This window comes from Dipodomys merriami, unplaced genomic scaffold (assembly GCF_024711535.1).
Source record: "Dipodomys merriami isolate MVZ:Mamm:240054 unplaced genomic scaffold, mDipMer1.0.p SCAF_573, whole genome shotgun sequence".
NCBI classification, from domain to species: domain Eukaryota; kingdom Metazoa; phylum Chordata; class Mammalia; order Rodentia; family Heteromyidae; genus Dipodomys; species Dipodomys merriami.
This window is the reverse complement of record NW_027206150.1, coordinates 521,743-546,550: the sequence shown is the minus strand read 5'-3', so window position 1 is coordinate 546,550 and position 24,808 is coordinate 521,743. Positions and strand designations below refer to the sequence as shown.

Here is a 24,808-nt window from a genome sequence, read left to right as displayed (position 1 = left end):
TTATTCTCATCTTTTTGGAAGATTAATCTTTAGTCAACAAGAAAGTTTAAAAATCACTTAGAATTTATAGCTAGCTACCAGTTTTTATAAATGGCTTTGTACATTGGTGTGTGATTATTTTATTTTACATGGGATGATATTTTCTACTACCTATAAGTTTTGGACAAAGAAGAAAACTAAATTTTATTACTGTAGAGTAATATGATAGAAATAGAAGACAAATTTTACGTTTATCACATATCTGATCAGTACCCATAATCAAGACTTAAAGTCATATTTCTTACTATGTTAGACAGATAGGGAAAATATGATAAGGCAACACATGATTGGGCAACTATTAGTAACTTTTTAAAGTGTGCATTCTTATGTGATGAAATTTACTTTATTATCCAATATTTGGGTTTGAATTATGGGAGGCTGATCTATTTTACACATTTCTGGAAGGCACCTACTGATCAACGCAAATGGTGGGAGATACTATTTCTACACTTTAATGAATGGTTGAACTTATTTGGCATTAGTGCTGAGTAAATAAATCAACTCTATTGTAACTTGATTCCTACACTTGAAAAACTTAATGTCACTGTCATTTACTTGTCAAGTGTTATTTTGGTGAATATGATTTTAAAAAGTTTATTTGAAAAGTTATATACTTTCAAGAGATTAAATGTAGGTTATCATTGGTTTGAGAATGACAACATTTTTATACTACAGAACCAAGATTTACTGAAGTACCAGTGTTTTGAAGTACTAAGGGTCTTCTCAATTAATGTTTTTCGAAATTATATTGGACCTCTAAGTCAAGTTTTCCTAGCCTTGGTAGAACAATTATGGATCTATCATTCCAGGAATTATTTTTTTGCCTACTTATGCTGGACTGCAATCTTTCATTCATCATTAAGAGAGGGGTATTAAAAATAATCTTGTGACATTTGGGATTTTGTTTACTCATATGGGCTGCTCATCTGTAAATTGAAAGTTTGAACTACATTACTTTCTCTCATATTTTGTGATCTCATCATTCATTTTAAGTTGCCTTACATTTCACAATTGCTTACTGCTAATTCCTGCAATGAATTGGGGCACTGAAATATCATAGGAAGTGAGAAATTGAGATGGGTCTTTAATTACTTTCTGTTAGCATGTTGCATGGGCCAAGATGAGAAGGTTTGCCCATGTTACCTGATGATGCAGATAACTGGGACCTGATATCCTCAGACCCGTGGGTACTGCAGAAGAATAATAGCTTTTAGGCATCATATCAGCAAAATTTGGGTATAATCAGTAAGAATGTTTCAGAAATATGGAGAAAAACACTTTGGGACTAGCGAGTTAACACAATATACACAGCAGCAGTGTGAAATCTCTTCTAGATTAGAGGAAAACAATACTGTTTTTTTTTACTATGTGAATTCAGAAGACCACGAACACTTAGAAGGTATCACAAGTTTATACCGAGGACATTGCATTGATACTTTTTATATTCTATTATATATTCTAAACCTAATTATTCATGTTTCAATCTATTTATGGGAATAAATTTCAATTTATTTGTCAAATTATCAATCAATTCTAGTAAGAGTCACTGTGTGAAATTTAAGATCAATACATATAAATATAAAATATATAAGTATATATATTATGAGAAATTGTTATTCATTGTTCTGTTGTGGTTAGGGTATCAAAGGCAACTCTGCTTTAAAGTATTATTCCATTATCTCTACCTCAGTTTTCAGTAGAGTTAGACCTAAAACTTTACCATTTGTAAATTTACAGCCTGGAGGCAAGAGGAAACACTTTGATTAAAACATAACCAATTTAAGCCTAATATCGAGGAGAAACATATGGACTTCTCTAGGAGGTATGGAAATATCTGGTGATAGAAAGTCAGTAGTGTAAGTTCCTGCCTTGTTGGATGGTAGACAGGCCAGGATATTAGGTAAACATGCATATGAACAATTTTTTCACATTCTTGGCTTTAGCTACTTTTAAAATGATAGGTATAATAAACAATTATATTTTGATAAAATACCTTCTATTCTGAATATTTCGGTCTGCAGTGTTCATCTCTCTATGAACCCTTGTAACTAAGATTAATTTTGTTCCAGTAAGAAAACTATGCTGTCAGGGTAAGATATTCTGGTTGGTCTGTTCCTACATGGAAGAAGGGTGAAGGGTAAGGAACACATTTGTACCACTGAGACCTCATTTAGGAAATTTTAAGCTGCAGAAGTTTAGAAGTAGCTCTTATGCAAGGCTTACTTTGAATCCATTAGCTCCACAACGCTAACTCCGTTGATAAGTACTTGAAAAGCCATCACCTTTGGACTTAGCTATAAAGGCTTCAAAATATGATCAAATTTCAAATGAAAACGACAAAATAGTCATTGACAAAAAATTGCAAATGTGAGCAATCGACCAAACAATATAAGTTTTTCCCACTATATACAGAAATTTATAGAAATAAGATCAATAGCATATTTAGGAACAATAAAGGTTCCTTGTTACAAATAGGCAACCAAGGATATATGCCTGTATAAAGATTGCATCATTAACTACTTAAACTAAGAGGATACTCCATGCTTCAGCAGTCGGTCTACCCAAATTACAACAATACAGAGATTAACATGGCACTTGCACAAGGATGATATGAAAATGTGTGAAGTATTCCATATTTTTCATTCTTCAAATGCAAGAAATGAAAAACAGTTATTAAAAAGTTGATTACAAAAATCAAGTGTAACAAAACCTGTAATTCATAGAATTACAGGTTAGTTTGACATCAGTGTATTAAATCTTCACCTTCGAACGGCCCTTACATAGAATAACCTTTAAAAAACTTGAAATTAGATAACATTATCTTTTTATCCCAAAGAAATAAAATAATATAAGGACCTCGGGAAAAAAGGAATCTTAAACTTGTTCTATATAGAATGTAATCTGAAAGGACACATTTATTAATGAACCTTTATATTATAAAACAATATAGACTGCAAAGTATTATATCTAGAAGACAATGAAATAGATTATGAACTTTATAGAAACATAGATACTTTTTTCAGACAATCACCAGGATTATCTTTAATTTCTATACTATTCATTTCAACAGAAAAAATAAAATTAAAAATATTCCAAACTCTGCAGAAATCATTATAGATGCATACAAACAACTCTTAAATACATTTTGAGACCAAAGTCATGCAATTCACGTGGAAGAATACCATGGAATCCATAAATTTTTAAATTAAGATATTACTGTTGTTTTGTATTATGAAAATATTTTGTAGGGACAGAAAGGATGGACTGGCACTTTTGAAATTTAAGAAACTTAACCAAACCATTACTACATAGGAGTACAATTTGTACAGCCTTCCACTACTTCAAAAGTAGTGATACATACTTATCCTTTTGGCAATATCAGATGAGGTTTCTTCCAAGTTGTTTTTCAGATCCGGTTTGATATCATGATTCAACAGAAGGAGGTACAGCATATCTTTGCTATTTCAATTCCCAGCAACAAGATTCAAGGGGGTCAAGAGGACTTTAGTTTGGAGATTGGTATCTGCATCATGATGAAGTAAGAAAGAATCCATTCTGGTATTATTCCACATATAAGCACTGTGCAGGGTTGCCAAGCCATTCAGAATTATAGCATGAATATCTGCCTTGAGCTACCAACTCATGGACAATGTCTAAATGTCCACTTTAGGATTCCTGATGAAGAGGGGTATACTTACCTCATCTCTAGTGTTCATATGAGTGGCCTTTTTGAAAAATAGTCTCGGTACTGTAGTAAGCCGATTCATTTCGACATCCCAAAGAAGAAATTTGCATGGATTCTTCTCCATTATTTTCTTGCAATTGATACCTTTCTCACGTTTTCATCTTGTTCCTTGTCTTCATCAGAATTGCCTAACCAGAGACTTTGAGTACCAGTGGAAATGAAGTGTCCATGTATGTCCCCAATAGTTCAGGTTGGTTGTACTGGTCAGAAAAATCTGGTGAATTTTCTGCATATGTTAATCCACCATGATTTATTTTCTCTTTTTCCATTTTTACTATTTTAAATTATTCTAACTGGAGAGTAGTGAATTGATAGAGAGCAGAGGAAAGATTTTCCTCCGTATTCAAATGCACAGACTGAAAATGAGGACCAGTGCTGTCTTCATAGGCAGCTTATTCTAGAAAGGAGAAAATAGGAAACAATGCCTTCTATGTAAATGATTTGGAAAATACCAAGATATAGTGTAAGAGAACTTACTATTCAATATATGAGCTTTAAGTGCTTTCTAATAGATCCATTATTTACTGGTAACCAACCTTAGAAAAAAATGTATAGTGCAGTAGTAAAATAGAAGTCCTTTGTATGACTACCTAAATTCTTGTTTTTTTTTAAAGACACTTGTTTTCATCTAAAAAATAGGCCTATCTATTTTCTTCAGTTGATTTTGATGATTGAAGATGCTTAATGAGGAGTCCACATGTATTAGTAGTCCTTTGATATCAATTAAATTTCAGTTTTTCTTCTTGGATAATATAATGATCAAAGCAATAGGTCAGAATCAGCAAACAATAGTTCAGCATCATACTTTCAATGCAAATGGATCACCAGTAAGTAATCTTTGATACCATTTTCCACAAAGTTTTGTCACAGATACAATCTGCCTGTCTTTTCTAGCTGCTTTCCTAGCCTGGATCTCTTCTTTCATTGTGCAAGAAAAGTGTGATTCAACTGATTTGTCAGAATTGTTAATAGAATCATCAAGGATTTAGATTCTTTATTAAAAAAATTAGGTGTGGGGCCTGAACTCTGGGCTTGGGCACCGTCCTTGAGCTCTTCAAATCAAGGCAAGTGCTCTACCACTTGAGCCACAGAACCACTTCTGCGGTTCTGTTTATGTGGTGCTGATTTGGAAAATGGCAGAGCAGAAAGTGAAATGATGCAACCAAAAATATAAAAGCAAAATAAATTAGGATAATTATGGATCAACTTATTGTCTATGAGAATCATGAACGAGAGAGAGGAAGAGAGATACAGATGTTCAATGACCTAGCTGGCCAAAAAATCCATGCTTCTGATCCATTTACAAAGTAAAGAATTTTATTTTTTATTTGTTAAAAGAGATTGAAATAGAATTTATGTATTTATTGAAATTAGTAAATACATTTTAGTAGCCTACATAAAGAGACATAGCTTTGACCAAATTATAAATAAGAATCTTAATCCTTGGACTGGGTTGCTGGCTCAGTGGTAGAGTGCTTTACTTGCAACTTACTATAGTGCAGAGACTACTTTCAAAAAAGGCCAGTCATATGAATACTGAGGATGAGGATGAGTATACCCCTCTTCATCGGGAAGCCTAGAGTGGACACTTAGACATTGTCCATGAATTGGTAGCTCAAGGCAGATATTCACGCAATTACTGTGAATGTCTGGACACCCCTGCACAGTACTTATATGTGAAACATATTGCAACAGTACACACACACACACACACACACACACACACATACATACACACACATATACACACATACACACACATCATCAGATTTCTTCGTATGTATTTTTTGTGTATGGTCTTAAGAAGAAATTTACATTACTAACTTGAATTTCTGACAGAACAATATAATCACTATACAACTTGCTTCTATACTCTCAATATTAAATTGCTAAGTATGTGCAATATATAAGTATAGGAAAAAGTAGGAGCCACATTGGTGGCTCATGTCTTTATTCCAAGCTAATCAGAAAGACGAAATCTGATTATTGTGGTTTGAAACCAGACCAAGAAAAAAAGTCCATTAGATTCTGGTTTGAAAGTAACCAGCAAAAGCTAGAAATGGTACAAGCAATAAAATGATAGCCTTGAGAAAACTAAAACAAATAAAAAAAACAAATTCTAGGACAGAGCTAGGCCCTGAGTTCAAGCTCTAGTATTAGTATTTAACTAATGAAGGAATGAATTAGTTTAATAATTACCTAAAATAAATTAAGTGGTCACAGGTGGCGGGGCAGATAAAATGTTACTACCATGGTGACTGGATTATGTATTATTTTGTAATAAGGCAAATTATCATTTGTCCAAATCACTAATATTTTATTTGAACTTTTTTGTACAATAAACCCTGAATTTAGCATGTGTGTATATGTGTGTGTTCGTGCACACACATGTGTGTTTATGTGTGTGAGTTTGCTCTTGCAATATTGCTTGCCAATATGAACAGGGTGAGGCTGCAAAGAGCTGTGTTGCAATGTTTTTTATTTATAAGTGTTCTGTCCTGTCATTTCAGTAAATTTTATTTGTTAAGTAATAAAATCATCATAATCAAAGCATTTACAACATAAGTTAGATAAAAGAGATCATTTTTATTTCTTAATATATGTTAGGTAAAAATATACACATATAATTAGGTAGTAAGTTATTCTGTAAGATGACTGTACAAAATGTGTATTTGACTTCTTAAATTGGTTATATTTTTAAGAAATATTCATGGAGTGATTTTGACCGACTTGACCAAATAGGTATTACTCTCAGGGTATTTCTGTGAAACTCAAGGTGGATAAACTCTTTCCGGATTTCAGTTGAAAATAACTTTCTTTGTAAGACCTTATCTATTCACACCAAGATAATAAACCCCGTATTTTTAAGGTTTGAATATCCCATCATAATGACTGAAAATCAGTATTGTATCTATACTTGTTAGATATATATTTTTAAAAAAACAAAAACATGTGTTATCTCCAGATTGTGGATGCATTTGAAGTTGTTTTGTACATACAAAGCTTTCTTCATTAATAGTTCTTTTGTGGGAGTAACTATCACAACTTTAACAAATAAGGCTTTTCTAATATCTTTTCCAATATAAATAACACCCCAGAGAGAGGTTTTTTTTTTTGTTTTTTTTTTTTGTTTTTTTTTTTTTTTTTTTGCCAGTTATGGGGCCTGAACTCGGCCTGGGCACTGTCCCTCAGCTCTTTAGCTCAAGGCGAGCACTCTACCACTAGAGCCACAGTGCCACTTCCAGCTTTTTCTGCTTATGTGGTGCTGAGGAATCGAACCCAGGGCCTCATGCATACAAGGCAAGCACTCTACCACTGAGCCACCTTCCCAGCCCCCCCAGAGAGAGTTTTGCAATTTCATAAAAACATATAAATGTTTTAGTAATATTTTAGTTCTTTGACTATACAGCTAAAGACATTTGTGAAATAAATATTGTTAAGATCTGAAAATGTAAGTGGCTATATTGGCTTTTTATGCATCATTTTATGTAAAGCCAGTTTTTATGAAACTAAAAGAAATAGAATAAAAGAATGTAAGTGAATTGGGTAACCTAATTATAAGTATAATTTTGTTTTCTATTAGCACAGTCCTTTGAATGTACATGATGCAGTTAAATTATTTTTGTGTCACTGTGCTTCAGTTATTTTTAGAATCTTTGTAGTTATGAGTGAATTTGTAGTATAAATAAAGGTCTTTTAATATGATTAGGATTAATCTTGTGTTTTGTGTTCTACTCCCATGAACATGAGTTATTTTCATTAGTCTTCAGTATCATAAGAAATTTTGAAAAAATTTGGTAGTATTGATGTCTTTATTTTGGGAGGGGAGGGGTCCGGTAGTGGGGCCTGAACTCTGGGCACTATCCCTCAGCTCTTTAGCTCAAGGCTAGCACTCTACCACTTTAGCCACAGCGTCATTTCCAGCTTTTTTCTTTTTGCTTGTGTGGTGCTAAGGAATCGAACCCAGGGCTTCATGCATATAAGGCAAGCGCTCTACCACTAAGCCACCTTCCAAGCCCTTCATTTCTTTTTAAACCAATAGTATTCACAAGTTGGAGAGTCTTTTAATTCATACTTAGGTCTTGGTGTCTATGATTTTTTATCCTCTCATTCCTAACATTAATGATAGGTCAGAATGCATTTTTGGGTATAGGAAAGGTAACATATTTATGTGGGGTCAAAGGTGATTTTTATATCAGTCTTGCTTTAACAGCATTTTAAAGTAGTACCTTTCTCTCAAAATGTTAGGTACAAAAAGCAATCAAAATACTTCGAATGGTAAACAACTTAGTTGAGCTGCAATGTGAAAATGATTGGTCCATAAGACCTGCAGTCTGTTTCCATCAGGAATTGGGGAGGTCATTCTTTCAGTAAGACAGTGTTAAACAGAAATATGGTCCCCAGGCATTGCAGTGTTGAGTAAAGGGATAAAATATGATTTTTACTATTTTGAGCTAGAAATCAAGAATGTAATACTTTAGCAGTTCCTTTCACCAAGGAGGTATGCATTGATTATTAACTTTGACTTTTCATATTACAGTTCCCTATTTTCTAACAAAGATAAAGTGAAATATTGTGAAACTGAAAACAATAATTCTGGGAAATTTTCCTAGAATTTGTAGACTAAGTGCTGATATTTTAGTCATAAAATAGAATGAGGTTAATTGATACAGTGGGACATGATCCTCAGGTTAACACTTACCATGTGTGCAATGTTGTACTAGTAACTCCAACTCTGAAGACTTCAATATTATTAACTGAGAATTAAAAATGTAAGGAGTTCCACTTTATGCAATTATTGTGAGGATTAAATTATATACCATAGGTAAAGTACTTGGAAAAACAATCAATTAGCATTTGACACATTCTACCTTTTATTTTATCATGTTGTGAATTCTAACATTTTTACTGTGATTTAATATGTGCAATGTAATGTATTGATATTCATTGCATTGATCACTTTTCTGTCACTATGAGGAAAATACCTACAAAGAAAACTTCTGAGGAAGAAAATATTATATTGACTCATGGTTTAAGAGAACAGGGTTTAAGATCAAATGTCTCCATTGTTTTTAATTATATTTTTATTATCTTAACTAGGTATACACGGGAATTTCCATTCAATAAATGAGTTTTTAAGTTTGGATCTTTATATAACTTTTCCCTACCCTTCCAAACCTCACCCCACTTTAATATTTTCTATTTTCATATTATTTGCATTGAATATAATGTCTTCACTCTTACTCCATAACTCTCTTTATTCCTTCCCCTTGTCTTCCCCTCACATCTTCCAGGTGATAGTTTCCTGGTATTCATTTTGTTGGATTAAAAGTTCAATTTTATAAGATACTACTACACCTTTTAAATACTGCTCTGAAAAATGAAAGCTTTGGTTAATACTGTTGTTTAACTTGCATAAAATTCTGGCTTCCAAATATGTGACAGAACATGGGTCCTTTGTGTTTCTGATTCTGACTTCGTTTACTTAGCATATTTTTAGATCTATCCATTTCTTTGCAAATAATGTAACAGTCCTCATAATGGATGCATGCAATCCAATTGTGTATATATGACACACTTTCTCCAACCATCCCTCCGCCAAATGGCATCTTGGCTGTTTCCATAACTTGGCTGTGGTGAATAGAGCAGTAATGAACAAGGTTGTGAAAGTGATTTTACAGTAACCTTTTCTAAGAATTCATCAATATTTTTCTGTGAGCAATCCTCTAGCCAGTTTTTCAGAATAAGCACATCCTTCCTTTCATCTCCATCACAACGTATTGCAAGTCCTCAAAAACACACTATCCCATACATGTCTCAATAAGCTAAAACCACACTATGCCCATATTTTTCAATATATTTTTAATACATAAATTTAGTGAGAACCTTCTATGTACTTTCGTAATGTGCGAATGAGAGACATAACAAGAGTAAAAGTAAGAAATATTCATTTTAATTAGCTATTATCATATTTAAAATCTTTTTCAGCTCTAACTCATAGCCTCACTTACTATTATTTTAATCTTTATTTGATTACTTCATCTATCCCCTAAATTATAATAGGTGAGTTAAATACATACAAAAAGTGTGGTTTGATTTTGACACTCATGTGTGAGGATGCACAATATGGGCAAATAGATGGATTAGAATTAATAGAAATTATCCATTTTGTTAGAGATGGTTTTTCCAAACTGATTCATATTTCATTCAACAAAAAGAAACGTGTAACAATTCCCTTTGTTTTGCTCCTTATTAACTTTTGTTTCCATTTTATTTTATAATGGATGATTTCATATATGTACTGTAGATACAAAAATATGTTAAACTATTTCTATCCATATGTATTGATATATATATACATAAATACATATATTACACAGGTTACAACGATAATTTTTAACTTCTGTAACTATACAATTTACTAAATTATTAAAAACATCGACGGCTCATGCCTAGACTCCTGGTTACTCGGGAGGCTGAGATCTGATGAACATGGTTTAAACCCATCCTGGGCATGAAAGTCCATTAACCTCTTATCTCCAAACAACCAACAGAAAATAAGAACTGGAACTGTGGTTTAAAGTAATAGAGTGGTAGCCTTGAGAGAAAAAGCTCAGGGACATAACCCGGCTCTTAGTTCAAGAACTACAATCTACACAAAAATTCTATTTAATTTACACCTGTGTAAGTAGAGTATTTCCATAACCCAAATGCATATCCATGCTCATTTGCAAGGTAACTCTGTTTTGTGTGAAGAACCACTAAACATTATCACTAAAGTAGCATTGGAAAGTGGGTTCATTCTATCTCTCTAATGGATTTTTCTCCACTCAAATACTCAAGTGTTACAATTATTCCAATTATTAAAATCATAGCTTTTTTCTTTAATATCCCTAATATTACAGTATCTTGTGCCCACTACATGGGTGTTCTTACCACTTTGTCATGTGTCCTGCCCTAAATTATCCTGATAATTTTTTCAGATAGAAACTGGCTTCCTACATGTGTATGATCTTGGTCTCAGTCCACTTTATGTTATTCTTCCTGGAATTTAGAATAACAAGTGCATGGTGTTATGTACAGATTTTTCTGTCTAGTCTGGGCCTTAGCCAATGTTCTCACAACAGTGCACTCCCATGTAGTCAGGATTTTCATAAGCTTGTCATAGATGATTTTTAAAAAATCTTTGCATTTCCTGCAGGTTCTTGAGTACTGAATTAATTTGTGTTTTCTTGTCTTGTTTTGTTTCATTTGAATGTATGTGTTGAGTTGTTCCTAACTTTACTTTTTGTTTCTTTCCCTGATGTTCTTACCTAACGTGCTGAGAAACGAATTCTTCTTTCTCAAGATAGTCAGGGTGAACGTTATTTATTCCAAAGCAATTTCAGTAACATTTAAACACCTTCATATCTATGAATGGTATAAAAATGCTAAGCGCTGAGAAGGGTGTTTTTACTTTCACGGTAGTCTTTGCCATACACAGATCATGAAATATATGAAGATAATATAACTACGGATGCATGCCAGGAGGAGAAAAACCTATTATTAATTTTTTGACAGAGGCTTCCCTTCTAGTGAAAGAAATATATTATTTGATGCAGGATTTCTCAAAATCATATTGCTAGGAAGAACCTAAACAATCATCTAATACTATAGACTTGAGAGTGATGAAGACTTCCTGAATAATTTACTTTTGGGTCAATTAAAAGCAAGCTTCCAAAAAGAAAGTAGATTTTAGAGAAACATGATGAATTTTATGTAAATAGGTCCTTAGCTGATTTTGTTAATTTGTGAACTAATACAGGGTAATAAAGTACAGCAAGGTAAAAAAGAACTTCACATTGAAATGCTCATTTGTGTGTGTGTGTGTGTGTGTGTGTGTGTGTGTGCGTGTGTGTGTGTTCATGCGCATGGGAGTATGCAAACACACATGTGCATGTGCTCATGCATGCATTCATCATTCTTGAGGCTTGATAGTGCCTGGGAACTATTCCTCAGCTTCTGTGCCCAAGGATAGTGGTCTACCCCTTCAACCACTTCTGTTTCTTTTGTTTGTTTGTTTAGATAATCACTTGTATTTTCATGCTTGGACTGGCTTTGAACAGTGGTCATGAGATTTCAGACTTCCGTGTAGCTAGTTAAGTGTATTCAGCCTCTGAGTAGCTAGTTAAAATTCTGCCTGTCCTCTATGCTTCACTGCTCTTTTATTCATTTCCTGAGGTAATCACAAGCCTAAGTCATATATATGTCTAATTGCTTTAAAAATGCTGTTACTGCTTGGCACCATGGGCTCCTATCTGTACTCTTAACTACTTAGGAGGCTTGAGAACAGAACCCAGGCCAAAAGTTTAGTGGAATTCCTTCTCAATCTATAGCTGGGTGAATTGGAACATTTCCACCATCCTTCACTATCTAATTACTACGATGGAAAGGACTGTGGATCCAGGCCAATCAAGGTAGCAGGCTGGACAAGTTGATGTTCATCTCGGATGCCATTGATGATGGGAAGGCTAAAAGCACAGATCAGGTCCAAGTTCTTGTGGCAAGGAAACCCCTATACTAAAATGAGCCACTGATATGATGCCAGCCTAGCAAGAAAAATATACCCCAAGTTGAAATACCCACAATTTCCCACAACCAAAATAAATATATACATGAACATTCAAAAAACTGTTCTTTGCTCTAATATCAGCTTTATCTGACTATCATATGATGTGACAGAATAGTTTCTTCATTAAACTTATGATAATTTAAAAAGACCTAAAATATTCTTTCTCCCTTATTAAGTGCAAATGAATGGCAAATTCCCTCATTTCTTACATATTGGACTACCACTATAAATTAATCTTATGTTTATTATTAATAGTAATATATTCTGATTTATTACTTTACTTTGTAACAATTTTTAAACTTTTGGCTTTTCTGCTGAAGTTGAAGTAATTAAATAATATCATCAAATATATTCCTTGGGTATTTATGGCAGTTTTTTACAAAGTTTTTAACCAATGGCTTCTACGAATTCTTAATTGGTATATCATTTGGGTTATTTTTAATTTCAATTTAATTTTATTTTAATGGTAATGTACACAGAGGTTACAGTTACCTAAATAAGGTAAAGTATTGAGTACATTTAATAGGGAAGGAACATTGTAATGCCTTCCATTGAATTTTGTATACTCAAAACAAGAAATACTGATGCTTTTTTTGTTGCTATTGATCCATGGGTACTTCTGCTTTCTTTGTTAATGCATTTTTATTATAAAATCGATATACAGAGGGTTTACACTTAATTGAGTCAACTAAAGAGCACACTTCATTTTATTTTCTAAATTTCAAATTTTGGGCTTAAATGATTTCGTTTCTTTAGGGTAATTCATTTTTTTCAGAGTTGTAGGATTAGTTAATTTATTTTTGCATGATTTTTACACATGTAAATTATTCAGACACATGTATTTTTCTTTTATAATATTTAACATGACTATTTAAACAATTTTTTCTTAATTTTTATATGGTTAATGATTTTAAATAAATTTATTTTCTTATAGTTATAAACATATTTGTCCAGGTAACAAATCCTTACTGTATTTTCAAGAAGCACATACTTTATTAAGAAATGCTTCATTACTTGGCCACTTTTTGGAAATAGTTTTACTTGAATTAAAAAAAAAAAAGTTTGAGCTCGTCATTGTGATTTGTGGCATCCATTTTCTAGCTATGGTGGGTAGTGTAAATAGGGTTTGTAATTCGAGAGATACTGAGAAACTCTGACCTTATTATAAAACTATTCAGAATGAAATGAATAGATATATAGCCCTCGCTACTGTTATATAGGGCACCTCGCTATCATATTCTAAATCTTGAGTTAAAACACCAGTAACATCAATCTTTTGTCAAAATAAAAGGACATTTGTTTCAAAATGCTTATTTTTTAAACTTATTTGCAAATATTCTCATGTCTTCTATTAATTTTCAATTTACTTAATCTATTAAAATCCAAGTATATTGTGATTATTTTATTTCTACTAAACTTTTAAATAGTATGAGTAATATTATGATTTCATATATTAACATACTTTTAGTATTTGTGATAATTTCCTCTGTTTAATATGATAATATGAATATTCCAAATGTGTGTATGTGTGTGTTTATGTGGTTTTTGTGTGTGTTTGCTTTGTGTGTACTTTGTAATGTTTGGGAGATCACACCATTGCTTCACACATGCTAGGCCAATGTTTTACCATTGAGCTATACTGCCTAGTTATAATCCAAATAGTGTTGCAAATCATGACATTGAAAATTTCATTCCTAGTATGTTTTTTCAAAATTATATATGATAAAATGTGATCCTTATTCTATCCACGCTAGCAATTTTTATTGTTATATAGAATATTCCCACTACCTTTCCACTTCCAAAGTCTTGTGTTTGTTATTGATAAATGTTTTACTTTGCTTCTTTTCTCTCTTCATTCTTTTTCCCTTTAGAGTTTAGCTAATTTTTCTCTTATTTCTTTGCGAATTAATTATCATATTCCTATTAAATTTCCTTACATTGTAACAGGTATATACAATGCTTTATTTTCTATTTTCTTTTTTCCCATTTTCACTGACTTTTGGTCCAAACTATTAGATGGATTAAAAAGAAACTTGACTCAGGACAATTTACTTTTCTCCTTTTCTTCTCTGAAGTCTTTCTGTTTTTTGAAACACCATAGCAATGACATATAGCTCCTATGTGTTCCATCATTATTTCCCCTCTCACTCTCCTCTGTTGTACAGCTCAAGTTGTTATCATTCAGTTTGATGATGCTACAGCATTATCTAAGTCTTAACTCATTCCTAAATTAATTTTAGTTGTTTCCAGTATTCACTAAAGACATTTCTCTATGTATAATATCTGGGGTCTTGTGTTTTTACAAGGTACAAAATATGAGTGACTATCAAACATCTAGATATCTCTGTAGAATATTGGTCCACCTGCTCAATAAACTCGTATGTAAATTCAAGGAATACAGGTCAGTCAGAACAATCTTGTAAAATTGTGTAGCTTCAGCCTTCATACTAACTTTGAATCGTATTACCATGTTTAGTAGTGAAGACTAAATAGTTCTACTATAAGAGCAGATACATAGAAGAATGTAACAGAGTTGTCAAAAATAAATTCTTAGTTTTATGATCAATAGATTTTGAAAACTATCCTATGACTTTATGAAAAAAAATAAAATCTTAAATGGGTGTATTGACACTATTGTCTCTCGAGATTTAAAGAATGATCTTAGACTACTACCTCAATCCTTTTTTGTTTTGTTTTGTTTTTTTGACATTCATGGGGCTTGAACTCTGGGCTTAAGCGCTGTCTGTGTTCTTCTGCTCAATGTGAGTGCCCTACGGCTTGAGTTACAACACCAGATCTGGTTTTTTAGAGGTTTATAGGATATAAGAGTCTCATGGACGTTCCTGCCCGGCCTGGCAGGGTTACAGATATGAGCCTACTTCCATCCTTATACAAAAATTTAATATAAAAAATGATTATCAAACTAAATGTGAGATGTGAAAACCTATAATGCATAAATGTAAAAGGTTTCTAAAATTTTGACATGGAATGCATTAGTGGCTAATGAAAAGCAAAAATAATCTGGATTATATCAAGTGATAGCTTTTCATAATTCAAAGGACACTATAACCGAAGTGAAAACGTATCCAAGAGATACAGGAAACATATTTGTTAATGCTACAATGTTAATGCTACAATATTACTGAATCTTAAGTATTTTTATATCTTCTAATTCTATATAAATTTTTCCCGAATAGGGTATTTCTTTAAAGAACATATGTAAATTGATAGTCAATAGGAGGAGCAAATGAAATAAGTTCCTCTTTAGTATCTAAGAATAAATCAAAAGAAAACTCACTAGTATGACCATAAAATAAAAAGATTACACAAAATATAGTAGTGCAATTATGGAGAAATTGATATACTCCACATAGCAAATCAATTTGTACAATACTACAATCATTATATCAAGCAAGTTTTCAAAAGGTCAAAGAAAATTTACAGGATATATTTATTACACTTCTATGTATATATTAAAGAGAAGTAAAAAACTTGTTTGGACAGGGAATATAGCTCATTGACAGTACACTTGAATAATATGTGTTAGAACCTGGAAATAATCCCCAAAAACAAATTTGAAAAGACACACTATAGAGGATGTATGCTGGACAAATTCCTGTAAGTGAATTTTATATCTATTTTAATGTCTGTTCTAAAATTTATGGCATTTCTATTTGAAGAAATGCAAGTTTGTGAAAATTAGGCTTGGAAAACCTATTATTGTACAATTTACTTCCAAAGCACTACAATGTATACAATAAAAGGAGATTATATATTGCATGTGAACTTCATGTCAGCAAAAAGGAAAACTATTGTTAAAAATACTTCACACAAATTGCAGAATACCTAAAAAGATGTTTTCATTGTTGGCTAAAAAGTCTTTGTAAACTACAGCGTTTAAAACAACGATGTGATTTCTGTGTTTTTTGAGTTTTTTGGTCGTTTTTTTTGAGTTTATACAGAGATAACTCAATCAAAAAGTGTATATGATAACTGTAATATCTAGGAATTATGCATCACTTATAAGTAATTGATAACCTTTTCTGGAAGAAACTTTTAGCAAATGACAAATGACCCAAATCTATGCATCTGCATTCTAAGAAAGTCATATGTTACATCTTCAATCCAATTGTATTCTCTACTTTGCTAGGAAAAAAATTATTATCAAGGTAAGAACCAATAGCAATGAAAAGAATAAAAATACATAATCATCTTGACTTATTTGTGAAAATAACAAATGAAATAAAACAATTTCACTTAAGCAACTCCAATATTAGTACATATAAAGATGTTCCTGAATACCAATATCCATTGAATTTTTGGAATTTTAATTTCGACCAACATATAAAAACTAGAACAAGAAAACAAATATAGTCTTAGAGCAAATCAGCCTTCGACTAATTTTTTTAATTGTTTTGAAATTACAAAAGTATTGATACACTGGGAAGGGATGTGAAGGGTAAACAAAGGAGGAGGCTGCAGTGCTTGATAAGAAATGTACTTATCTTGCCCATGTAATTGGAACCCGTGTGTACAGTATGTTCACAATAAAAAATAAAATTTTTTAAAAAAAGTGAGGAAAAGGAAAAAAAGAAAAAGAAAAGAAAAAAAAGAATTGATACCATTAAGAAAATGATTTTTTCCTATGGAAATCAATTTAAAATGTTTATTACTTATTATAACTCAAATAGCAAACAAGAGTATTTTTATACAATCATTACAAATATCATTTTAATACTATAATAAAATAGAATAAAAGACCAGTCCCAATATATTATCATTATTCTTAATTCCTAATCATTACCTAAATACCTTAAACTGAATAGTCATGTCTTTAACATAAACATAAATATTCTATAGGTTTTACTTAACATTTTCCAGGGGAATGTATTCATGTTTCTAAGGAATGTTCACAGCAGTTAAAAGGTGCTTTTTTGAAATTAATGTGAGGCACAGAGGTAACTCCTGTTTTTAGTGGTTAAATGGAGATAAGAATTGAACAAGTATTTTTTTTTGCGGGATGGAGGGGTCCAGTCGTGGGGCCTGAACTCTGGCCTGGGCGCTGTCCCTCAGCTCTTCAGCTCAAGGCCAGAGCTCGATCACTTGAGCCACATCGCCACTTCCAGCTTTTTTCTTTTTGCTTATGCCGTGCTGAGGAATATAATCCATGGCCTCATGCATGCAAGGCAAGCGCTCTACCACTAAGCCACCTTCCCAGTCCCCTAAAAAGTACTTTCCTGTCTGGGCTAGTTTCAAACACAATTCTAAGATCTCATTACCCAGAATCGCTCAAATTATAGGCGTGAGTCACTTGGTTTGATGTATTTTTTTTAATTTAATTATGTTTTAAGATTTTTGTTTCACTATAATGTACATCGTTCCACACATAAATTCAAATATATGTATTTATTTCTGATGACAAATATTCTCTAAAATGTATGTCTTTCTACATATTATATGTATATATATATATGTATATATATATATTGCTGAAGACAGACTTCCTCTAAAGCTTTTATGCTACTATTTTTTGACCTTTTTCATTTCAAAGATATACAGTCTATTCTTCCAAAAGTTTCCTAGAATACAATAACTAATATTTCAATAGAATGTATAATCTATTACTTTCAAGGGAATTTTAGAGATACACATGATATTGCAGTAACATTTACAGTATATTACTTGAAATAATTCTGTTGCCACTCTTAAATATTTGTGTGTAGTGGTGGGGAGAGAAGAAACTAATTCATACTGGTTAGGAATTTGCAATAATTCCAAAATCTATTCCATAATTTGTTATAAGCACATAGTCAATCTACCTGTTAAGGTTTAGTTTTTTTGTTTCTTTATTTGTGCAGATTTTTAATATGGATGCATGCACAGTGGCAACATTAAAAATATTAATCCAGATTTTGTGGATGATTTATATTTCTCTTGGGTAAACTAATGAGCTCCAAGAAAATGTCCATAAGGTGCCTTTCAATTCTAATATCACTGTTTGTCTTAAAATGCTTTAAATTCTACACACTTTAATGTGGACACAGGGTCATATTGTGGAACTTTTCTCCGCAGAGAGTGAGCACTACCCTATTGCTTAACATGGACAATGTACCTTCATACATAGACTGGGCATGTGCAAAGAAGAAGTGGTAGTTGAACAATTTTCTTAGCAGTTTTTACAGATGAAATGTAAATAGAGCAACTACGAACTCAAAAGGAATGTGCAAAGAAGACAAGGGCACAAAGTAGAATGTGCCAAGAAATGCTGAAGTATATTTTCAAATAATGTGCTCAGGTGTGAGGGTGTGTTCAAAGTACAGATTCAGACAATGTACTTGGATATCTTGGGGGGGGGGACTGCTTTAACCTATTCTGGGATAAATGTACAAGTACAAGCCGCTAACTCTGACTCTAATCAGACACAATATCATCAACTAGGGATAAATTCCAACTGCAAAGTAAGAAAAAAAAGGCTTATCACAGTTGGTGTTCAGGTTGAAGCAATGGCAATCACATAACTTTTCTTACAAATCTTCCATTGTTTTGGAGCATTAAAGTAGGAAAAAGCCAAGTAATTATTTTGCATGTACCTAAATTAAATGAGATGTATTCTATTGGTCTCTCTTTAACTTGAAAGTTATAGATTATGTCTTTTTATACTCTATCTTTGGACAATGATCTGCTGTCAGTTGTTTTCTTCTCGTCCCCTTCTTTTGCCCTTCCACTTACATAATTGTTATTTAAAGAGACATACTTAAGCTTGCATTTCTAAATTCTTCAAAATTATCTGAACTACTTTATACTTCTGGCAGCCTCCTATATCTTTCTCAAGGGACATATTTTTGACACTACCATATTTATCTTCTGATATTGGATATCTTCCTGCCTAATTAAGTGCAAGATATACATGAGACTCATCCAGATTTCTCAAAACTCCTACCACCATAAAATCCTATCTTACTTAGAAATCATGCTTTTAGAATGTCTGGGGAAGTGACATCTCTCATTTTTGAATGACCCTAAGTGATAATTACATGCCGTCATGTTTTAAACCAATATGCGACTCAGTAGATGAACTAAGTGACAAAATGTGGTTTATGTATGCACGGTGGAATTCTTTTTTTTTTAATATTATTTTATTTTATTTCAGAACATACTGTACAGAGGGGCTACAATTACATGGGCAGGATAATGCATATATTTCTTACCAAGCATTGCAGCCTCCTCCTTTGTTTACCCTTCACCTCCCTTCCCAGCCTCCCCCCTCCCCCCACCCAATTATACCCCCCTCCCCCCCCGACATTGTAAAGCTGGTTTTGACATGACATTTTGTACTTCTCATTGTTGCAACAGGTCCACCTGAATCCTTAAACGACTTGTTTGGCCCCATCTCCTCCACATGTTATACTGACATCAAATATAGTGAAAGCGGGGGTTACACTGTGGGGGAGGGACATACAAAGCAACAAAGAAATAATCTTATAAATGCGTTAGAAACATATGCATGAAAGAAACGAGAACATTAAAATGCATATTTAAGGGTTCATTTTCCTAACATCACATTATCTGACCTTTTCCGCTTGACTCATACCTATACTAGATATTGCAAATAAGGGAAACCATGGGACCTATGCTTCTTTGGGCCTGGCTTACTTCACTTAATATAATTTTTTCCAAGCCTTTCCATTTCCTAACAAATGGGGAAATGTCATTCTTTCTGATGGAGGCATAGAATTCCATTGTGTATATATACCACATTTTCTTGATCCATTCATCTACTGAGGGGCATCTGGGTTGGTTCCATATCTTAGCTATGGTAAATAATGCTGCAATAAACATAGTTGTGCTGGTAGCTTTAGTGTGGTCTTGTTTGTAAACATTTGGGTAAATGCCCAAAAGTGGGATTGCTGGATCATAGGGGAGATCTATGTGAAGTCTTTTGAGGACTCCATACTGCTTTCCAAAGTGGTTGAACAAGTTTACATTCCCACCAACAATGGAATTCTATACTTCAAATTCATACGGAAATGGAAAGACTTGGAAAAATCCTACAAAGTAAAATAAACAAGACACAAAGAAATAGATTCCGTTGTTTCCTCATTTGTAATTAGTAGGAAATGTCTAGGATAGTGCTAGCAGTTGAGCAGAATTGCTCAATAACTATGTATGTATGACCATATAAGATGATGATGAGCAAAATGGACTCCTGGATATGGGAACAGAATTTTCTGTTTGTGGTTGTTGTTTTTAATGTACTATGTGATTCCTTTTTTCTTTTGTGTTTTCCCTTTGGTTTATCCCTGTTATATTTGATTTCAATATCCTGTGTATTGTATATACATTTATCTTAATTTAGCAAGGGAAGAGGAACAATGAAATGGCAAGACAAAGAACAAAGGGCAAACCAATGCAATAGCAATACTCACAAAACAACATGTTGGAAATTTACATTACAACTTATGTGGTGTATTGGGGTAAAGGAAAAGTGTGAGAAAAATGAGGGAGGGGTAAAAAAAGTAGCACATATTATGTATTCACTACCTTATAATTACTGCAACCCCTTCTATATATCACCTTGACAATAAAATTAAATTAAAATTGAGCTGTATAAAATATAATTTCACTGTATTGGTATAGTAATTTTATTCTAAGTGTATTACCTTTTAAAGAAATGAACATTTTGGCTGCTAATTTGATTTAATTATCCCTTTATGAGAGGGTCATCAACTTGAATATTATCAAACAATACAATATTTTTAGAATATACTTGTCATTATTTTGGAAAAAAATTGTTTTAGTATTGTCTCATACTAAAACAGAAAAAGTTCAATTCTATGGAAACACTTAACTTTTCAAACTTAATAATTGTTAGGAGGACAGAATATATGTGTTCTTCAACATTCCTATTATTACTAGCTATTCATATTCAAATTCTGAACATGCCACACTAGAGACATTCAAAACAGTACCTGTTTGCATTTTATTTAATTATGTAATAAGTGCAGTTTTCAATGAGGCGTTACATATTTAAATTCAACAGAAAAAATAACCACAGTCTGGTAGAAGTTAAAACGATGAAGTATCTATATTAATTCCTCTAGAGTAAACATTTGTTTATCAAGTAAGCCATTATTTAGATAACCATCAATCCCAAGATTTTATGCCATAAAGTCATCCTAGCTCAACAATTTCCAACTTGTAATGTGCACGTTAAAATTCCTTAAATTCACAACATGACTAGCATATAAGTATTGTGAAAAATACTACACTACTGCTAATGTGATGCCCTTCGTACACTAAACACTACACTAAACTTTGCTGCATCATTTTCCACCCAGTGTTACCCTTGAGATCAGAACACTTGCAAATATTATTTATAATTACATATTTTATCTATCATAGATAATCAGGAGATCTGAATGTCTGAATATTAAGATCTGAAGATTCTGGTTCAAATCCCACCCAGGAAGGACGGTTCCTTAGATGCTTACCTCCAATAAACTGGTCACGAAAAGCCTGACACAAGTGGCACTGAGGTTCAAGTGGTAGAGCAGTAGCCTTGAGCAAAAACAGTCTCAGGAACAGTGCCCAGGCCTAGAAGTTAAGCCCTAGGACAAACCAAATAACAAAAACAAAATAAAAACAAACCCTAACCGTAGCATTTTTCTCATTGTATACAGAGGTACATAATTAAGGAAATTTCTTCCTGTGTTATGTATTGGTAGAAAAAAAAAAAAAAGATGTCACGCATTTACTCTCTTCATACCATGTTACACCAAAGTCTCAAAAAGTTGCTCTTTTGGTAAATTTATAAATTAATAGTATCAATTTGTTGACAACTTTATCTAGATTATTCACATTATCATGTTACTTATGAACTGTTGAAATTAACTGTTAACTAACTACTAATTATACCTTACTTGAAATAATATTTTAGGCAAATAGAATGCCATAATAATTTGTGAATTTGTAAATTAAATCTCTACTTAAAAACAATTTTATACGATCCTATAGAATATTAAATTACAAACAAAAATATTTATTTTAAATCTAAATTCTTATTTAGCCAGGTCTACAAAGTCCTACATTAAATGAACTTTCCTATTTCTCTAGGCTTAAGCTTTTGTAATCCAACATTTCTTTAGAATCTAACAGAATGATGGTTGCTTTTTCAAATTCTTGGTTGGGAATCATGAGCTCTTTTGCATCTAGTAATATTCTGTAATGAAGGCGACATTTAAACACAACTGTAATATTCTGTAATGAAGGCGGCATTTAAACACAACTGAGGATTATATGAGTTGCGTTTCAATAGGAAATTTGACTTCTCAAAATATATTGACAAAATTAGCCCAAATTTCCAACTGTGTATTCCTTTCTGGCTTATTTTTTATTCCTCTTTTGTTTGTTTTATTGAGACAAATTATACTACCTAGTCCACTGAAAGTATCACTACGTCATTCCACTCTCTAATCACCTGTCTTATTCTGAGTGCTAGAATTCCTGGCTTGTATCACATTGTCCTACAATAGTTTTCTTTTTTTATTTAATCTAGATACAGACTAGCAATTCTGAATTTCTCCAATAATATTTTCCGTTAGACTGATGGCTCAGATTGTTCATGTACTATTTTCAAAAATGTTCTAACATTTGAAACAGGATATGAACCTTTTCAGATGCTGTGAAGGGGTCTCTGATTCATTCCTCCCCGGATCTGATCCCTTTATTAATGATGAGTTGACTTTCTTACTATCTTTGTTCTCACCTATGTAATATTCTCAAGCTTTTTGGGGAAATTTCACTTGAGGACTTTCTAATATTAAAAATTATCACTTGATTTTATTCTTACTAAGGATATATTTTCTAACTTTTCTACATAATCTGACAGTTGTTCCATATGTGTGTTAGAACATATAAGTGCCTCTGTGTGTATGTGCGTGTTTGTATGTATATATGTATGCAAAAACCTCAAGCTCTTCTTCAGCACTCTTGCTCATAACTAGTATTCCATCACTTGAGACATTCTTCTAATGCATCTTTTGGCCGGTTAATTATAGTGTCTCAAAGACTGTTTTGCCCAAGCTGGATGCAAACTGAACTTCCCAGACTCCTTTACATTCTTAAGTTTTATTTCTCCATGGGTATCAACTTTTGAACTACAACCATTTTTGTGAGTGTAAAATCTAATCTGTTTCACAGATTTGTATCTCGAGTTCATATAAAGACGGATGACTATACACATTACTTATGCTGAGTATACACTGTTAGAAATGTGATCCTAAGCAGGTTTCAAGTGGTTCACACTGGTAATCCTAGCTAATTAGGAGGCTGAGATCTGAGGATTGCAGTTCAAATCCAGTATGAGTAGAAAAGTTTCTGAGGCATTTATCTCTAATTAACCAACAGAAACCTGGAAGTGGTGTGGGGCTCAAAGGTAGAGAAAAAGTTTTGAGCTGAACAATAGAGGGACAGGGCCCAGGCCTAGATTTCAGGCCCCACTACCATCAAAAAAAAAAAAAAAGAAAGAAAAGAAAAAAAAAAAAGAAATGTGATCTTAGCCACTAGTTCATTGCTAGTATAATTCCTGTGCACTCGACATGGCCTTTTTTCCAGTTAAGTCCATGGTCTTATATATGAATTGCTTGGAACCAGAATTATTCTTCCATTCTACTTTTTACAAATTTGAATGATTAGCTATAATGATTTAGAGCTATTAGAAGAAAGAGAGTGGTCTCATCCTTCATGTTCCACTTAGTAGTAATGCTTTCTCTATGTCACTCCCATAGATCTGCATACTGGCCATGGCTTTATTATTTCAAAATTGTCTTATTTGCAGAGTCTTCTATAGTGTATAGAACCATTTTACTTAAATACAGAATTTCTCTTCTCCTATTCCTATTGTTTCTCCTTCTGTTACCTTATGTACACTTGGGTAATACTACACAACACAAACACTGAAAAAATTTTTCTGAGAACCTTCTTCCCACTTAAAATAGGTCTTTTTTTAAAATTTAATTTAATTTTATTTGAGAAGATACTGTACAGAGGAGTTACAATTACATGGGCAGGATAATGCGTACATTTCTTACCAAGCATTGCAGCCTCCTATTTTGTTTACTCTTCACATCCCTTCCCAGCCTCCCCCCTCCCCCCAATCCCAATCCTTCTCCTTCCCCAACTTCCCCCTCGCCCCCCGCACCGACGTTGTCAAGCTCGTTTTGGACATGACAACTTGTACTTCTCATTGTTGCAACAGGTCCACCTGTATCCTTAAACAACTGGTTTTTCCCCATCTCCTCCACAAGTTATACTGACATCAAATGTAGTGAAAGCAGGGGATATACTGTGGGGGAGGGACATACAAAGCAACAAAGAGATAATCTTATAAATGCGTTAGAAACACATGCATGAAA

The 24,808-nt window shown here is 32.8% G+C and overlaps 1 long non-coding RNA gene and 1 other non-coding gene across 2 annotated transcripts in view; both read left to right on the top strand.

Moving 5' to 3' along the window:
* LOC138812971 (uncharacterized) overlaps positions 1-24,808 on the top strand; it is a 53,336-nt gene that overhangs the window by 20,788 nt on the left and 7,740 nt on the right. The window lies entirely within an intron of this gene.
* Positions 2,578-2,679, top strand: LOC138812975 (U6 spliceosomal RNA). The gene has a single exon (XR_011367672.1). It is a non-coding gene; the product is annotated as a U6 spliceosomal RNA (small nuclear RNA).